The following is a 6,108-nucleotide window of genomic DNA, read 5'->3' as shown; positions in this document are numbered from 1 at the left end:
TGGGAAAGCTGGCCCAGTGGAAGCTCTACAACTGGAAGGAAAGAAAGAAGAGCATCGCTGAAACCGGTTTGGCTCAGTGGATGGAGCGTCGGCCTGCGGACTGGAAGGTCCCGGGTTCGATTCCGGTCAAGGGCATGTGCCTGGGTTGCGGGCACATCCCCAGTGGGAGGTGTGCAGGAGGCAGCTGATCGATGTTTCTCTCTCATCGATGTTTCTGGCTCTCTATCTCTCTCCCTTCCTCTCTGTAGAAAATCAATAAGATATATTAAAAAAAAAAAGAAAGAAAGAAAGAAGAGCATTGAGACTGAGTAGGTTGTGCAGAGGCTCCAAGAATGGAGGTATGGAGTTGCAAGCCAGGCGGGCTGCAACTGGATGCGCGGTTTCTTTCAATCGGAAGGGGATGCAGACTCTCAAATCCACTGAGATTGTTTGGGGCGGGATCCTGAGGTCCCAGACCCCTACGGGGAGAGGTGGGACGGCCTTGCAATGGGCCAGAGAGCGAGAGTGGCTGTCTCGCGGAGCTGCTCGCCGGCACTTGGGGACACGAGACGCAGAGTCGTGGAGAGGTGAGGAGTCGCAGAGATGCCATTGCCCCTTGCTCCACCCTGGTGATTCCCGGGAACCCAGCCCTACTCAATTTACATCCCCACCCAAACTGTGTCAGTGGCACAAAGGGAACCACCAGCGCATTTGCAGCCCAGCCCAGCAGAATGCAGATTTCAACTCCTTGCATACATAAGGGACACACTCAAGAAGCAGAATCAGGTTCGGAGGAAGCCAGAGCCGGACCCCGCTGGGCCGTCGATGTGGAACCGCTGTACCAGCAAATGCACAGGCAGGTCCACCAGATCCAGTCTCACATAGGACACTGGGAGACAGCAGACGGGCAGTCTGTGCACTTGGTAGAAAACGAAATCCAAGCAAGCATACCAGATATTCAGCCACCAGGAATGCCTGGAGATTTTGTCCAACAAGGAGCCGCCCAACAAAGAACAGAATGCCAAACTTCGTGTTGTTGAGATGGCCCCCATGAGGCCGAGACGGCCCCCGAGAGGCTGGGACAGCCCTCGAGAGGCTGAGACGGGCCCTGGTGAAGCTGAGACGGCCCCAATGAGGTCAAGACGGTCCCGGTGAGGTTGAATCGGCCCCAGTGAGGTTTCAACGGCCCCGGTGAGGTCGAGACGGCCCCGGTGAGGTTGAGACGGCCCCTGTGAGGTTGAGACGGCCCCTGTGAGGCTGAGACGGCCCCTGTGAGGCTGAGATGGCCCCGGTGAGGTCGAGACAGCCCCGGTGAGGTCGAGATGGCCTCGGTGAGGTCGAGACGGTCCCAGTGAGGTTGAATCGGCCCCGGTGAGGCTGAAACGGCACTGGTGAGGCTGAGACGGCCCCGGTGAGGCTGAGATGGCCCCGGTGAGGTTTATTGATCCAGCAGTACATCAGAAAGATCATACACCATGACCAAGTAGGATTTATCCCAGGGATGCAAGGATGGTACAATATCCACAAATCAATAAACGTGATACATCACATAAACAAATTGAGGAATAAAAATCACATAGTCATATCAATTGATGCAGAAAAAGCATTTGACAAAATCCAACACCCTTTCTTGATAAAAACTCTCAGCAAAGTGGGAATAGAAGGATCATACCTCAACATAATAAAAGCTATATATGACAAACCCACAGCCAATATCATACTCAATGGGCAAAAACTAAAACCATTTTCCCTAAGAACAGGAACAAGACAGGGATGCCCACTCTCACCACTTGTGTTTGACATAGTACTGGAAGTACTAGCCATTGCAATTAGACAAGAAGAAGAAATAAAAGGCATCCAAATTGAAAAGGAAGAAGTAAAACTGTCCCTATTCGCAGATGACATGATATTATACATAGAAAATCCTAAAGGCTTCATCAAAAAATTATTAGAATTATTAAATGAATTTGGCAATGTAGCAGGATAAAAAATTAATTCCAAGAAGTCTATAGCATTTCTATACACAAATAATGAACTTACAGAAAGAGAGACTAAAAAAGCAATCCTATTTACCATCACACCAAAAAATTAAGATACCTAGGAATAAACTTAACTAAGGAGGTAAAAGACCTCTACTCAGAAAACTACAGGATGTTGAAAAAAGAGATAGGGAAAGACATGAACAGATGGAAGAACATATTGTGTTCATGGATTGGTAGAATCAACATCATTAAAATGTCCATACTACCCAAAGCAATCTATGGTTTCAATGCACTCCCCATTAAAATACCAACGGCATATTTCACAGACCTAGACCGAATTTTCCAAATATTCATCTGGAATAAAAAAGACCCCAAGTAGCTGCAGCGATCCTGAGAAAGGAGAACAAAGTAGATGGGCTCTCCATAGCAGATATCAAGCTATATTACAAAGCCACTGTTCTCAAAACAGCCTGGTACTGGCATAAGAACAGATATATAAATCAATGAAATAGAATAGAGAACCCAGAAATTGACCCAAACCACAATACTCAATTAATATTTGACAGAGGAGGTATGAACATACAATGGAGTCAAGACAGTCTCTTCAATAAATGGTGTTGGGAAAATTGGACAGATACATGCAAAAAAAATAAAACTACAACTAACTTACACCATACACAAAAATAAAACTCAAAATGGATAAAGAACTTAAACATAAGACAGGAAACCATAAAAATACTAGAGGAATCCACAGGCAGCGAAATCTCAGATATATGCTGAAGCAATTTCTTCACTGTTAGTACTCCTAAGGCAATGGAAACTAAAGAGAAAATAAATGGGACTACATCAAAATAAAAGGCTTTTGCACAGCAAAAGAAACCATCAACAAAACAACAAGAAAGTCCACTGAATGGGAGAACATATTTGCCAATGTTATCACTGATAAGGGTTTAATCGCCAACATTTATAGGGAACTCATACAACTTAACAGAAGGAAGATAAATAACCCAATTAAAAAATGGGCAACAGACCTAAATAGATACTTTTTGAAAGAAACAGAAGGAAGGCCAAGAGACATATGAAAACATGCTCAAAGTCACTAGTCATCCCAGAGATGCAAATCAAAATGACAATGAAGTACCATGTCACACTTCTCAGAATGGCTATCATCAACAAATCAACAAATGACAAGTGCTGGTGAGGATTCGGACAAAAAGGAGACCTTGTGATTTCGGCTTACCTGCAATTCCCAGAATGCTGGTTATCCTTGCCCATAATACCCTCTTCCAAGAACACATCTGTGTTCTACTCTGTGCTTCCAGATGTTCTCACGCTTTCCCTATCATATCACTTACTACTCTGTATTTTAACCATTCATTTTATTTTCTGCTTCTTTCATGAAACCATGAGAATCATGGAGAGCAAATATGACTGTGATTTATTTAACTCTCCATCACCAATATTTAAACACATATTAGGCATTCAATAAATGAATGAGTTATTAATTAACTTATGAACATATGGCAAGTTCAGGAGTAAGCCTGTTTCCAATGAATTAAAAACATAACTGAAAAGGGAGTAAATGGAGATATTGATTGTAGGTCATGCTTTTGAGAAGCATGGTTATCAAGAAAAAGAAATGGGAGAAAGAAGGGTTGAGGGAAAGTGCTATAGAGATTGCTAGTTGCCTAACCCAGTATTCATTCTCTTCCTTATAGAAGACCAGTTTTTTAGCTGGGCATATGATCTTTTTTCTAGATTAGAATAAAGTCTGCATTTTTACTCTCTTGCAGCTATATGTGGCCAATGGGAAATAAGCAGAAATCTGTGAAACCATACAGCATATTTCCTTAAAAGATAGTTGATGTGTACCATTTGCCTCTTTCTACCCTCACTCTATTTTGCTGCTTGGAATATAAATACAATGGTTTGCACTTCACTTGGACCCTGAAGAAGAGGATCACACTCTAGGGATGACAGAGTAGAAAGCCGGAAGAAGACTGAGTCACTGATAACCGTACAACTATCGCATCAAACTTGGATTGCCCTCCTGAGTAACTTCACATGAGACATAAACTTTAATTTTGTTTAAGCCATTGTTAGGTCAGGTTTTTTGTTACTCATAAAAGAACCTAATCCTAAGAAATACATAGAGTGGTTTTATTTATGATGGGAGAGATAAGACAATGTTTATGGCTAAAGGAATGAGTTAGTAGAAAGAGAGATAGAGGACCCAGTTGCTAGATCAAGGTTATTGAGGGTATAGGAGGGAATGGAGACATGGTACACTGATGGATGGATTTGCTTTAGATAAGCACAGAGACATCTAATTCTGTGAGACCCACAGAAAGGACAAGAACTAGCATTTGCTGAGCACATTCTATGTATTGAATGCTTTATAAATATTATCTAACTTAATCCTCAGAACACTTTAATGTAAGAATTATAAAGAATACAGTTTTTAAGCTGTTTGTTGTGTTCAGTTGTGCACAAAATATGGTTTTATTATTTTAACAAGAATTCAGTTTCTATTTCAAGCCATAATCAGATTTCAATTGAGTCAATATTGTCTGTGATAACAATAGCAAATGATTGAAAATAACCTAAATGTCCATTATATGGGAATGGTTAAATAAATTATGGTCCATCTCCAAAATGGAACAGGCTACAGCTGTTAAAAAAGAATGAGATAGCTCTTTTTGGATTAACATGGAATAAACTCTAAACACATTTAAAATGGAAAAAAACAAGGTTAAGAACATTAGGTATAGCATGTTATGAATTTGTGTAAAAAAAAGGAGAAGCAAAACAATAGAGTGTGTGTGTGTGTGTGTGTGTGTAGGAATACACAAGAAACTTGTAAGAAATGGATGTCTCCTGAGAAGGGATAAAGGGATGGTGTAGTAAGGGGAAGACTTTTCACTGTATACAATTTGGTTCTTATTGAATTAAAGATGTTGTTCTACAATCTACATATTTTAATTATTTAAAAATAAAGAAGAGGTCATTAAAATAAATAAACAAATTTAGGATTTTCTCCATCATTCTCTTTCTTCCTGGGGTGGCATCTCAGTTTCAGGAGGCTTACACAACCTTGTGGTTGCAGTAAGAAGCAGCTATTTGAGCTGGTAACACTCAGATCAAAGATGGATCCAGGTTTTGTTTCTTGTTTTTAATTCTCACCTGGAGATGTTTTTATTGATTTTGAGAGAGAGAGAGAGAAACACTTACCAGTTGCCTCCTGTATACGCCCTAACCAGGAATCGAACCCATAATCTAGGTATGTGCCCTGACTGGGAATTAACGCCACAACCATTTGGTGTACTGGCTGACACTCCAACCAACCCAGCCAACTGGCCAGGGCTACATTCAATATTATTTTGTATTAGTTTTAGGTGTATAGTATAGTGGTTAGACAATCATATACTCTACAAAATATTCCCCCTGACATTTTTGGTACCCACCTGGAACCATACATAGTTATTACAATAATATTTACTATATTCCCTATGCTGTATTTTACATCCGCATGACTATTTTGTAACTACCAATCTTTATTTCTCAATCACTTCACCTTTTTCACCCAGTCCCCCAGCCCCCCTCCCTTCTGGCAATCATCAGTGTGTTCTCTGTATCTATGAGTCTGTTTCTGTTTTGTTTGTTCATTGATGTTGTTTTTGGATTCCACATATAAGTGAAATCCTATGGTATTTGTCTTTCTCTGACTATTTCACTTAGCATAATACTCTCCAGGTCCCTCCATGCTGTCTCAAAGGGTAAGAGATCCTTCTTTTTTACAACTGCATAGTATTCCATTGTGTAAATGCACCACTGTTTTTTATCCATTCATCTATTGATGGGTACTTCCATATTTTAGCTATTGTAACTAGTGCTGCAATGAACATAGGGGTGCATATATTCTTTGGAAGTAGTGTTTTGGGTTTCTTTGGATAAGTGGCCAGAAGTGGAATTGCTGAGTCATAAGTTAGAGATGGATCCAGGTTTAATGGGCCTGATTTACACAATTTTGAAATCCTTTTAAGAAAAATAATACACAATTAAGAATAAAAAATTAACTACAGATCCTTGGAATTCATTGGTACAAATGAAGGAGCCCTAATTGAGCTGAGGCTTCATTAACTTCTCT

Source organism: Myotis lucifugus, unplaced genomic scaffold (assembly GCF_000147115.1).
Source record: "Myotis lucifugus unplaced genomic scaffold, Myoluc2.0 scaffold_2, whole genome shotgun sequence".
In the NCBI taxonomy this organism is placed as follows: domain Eukaryota; kingdom Metazoa; phylum Chordata; class Mammalia; order Chiroptera; family Vespertilionidae; genus Myotis; species Myotis lucifugus.
Note: the sequence above shows the minus strand (reverse complement) of the source record.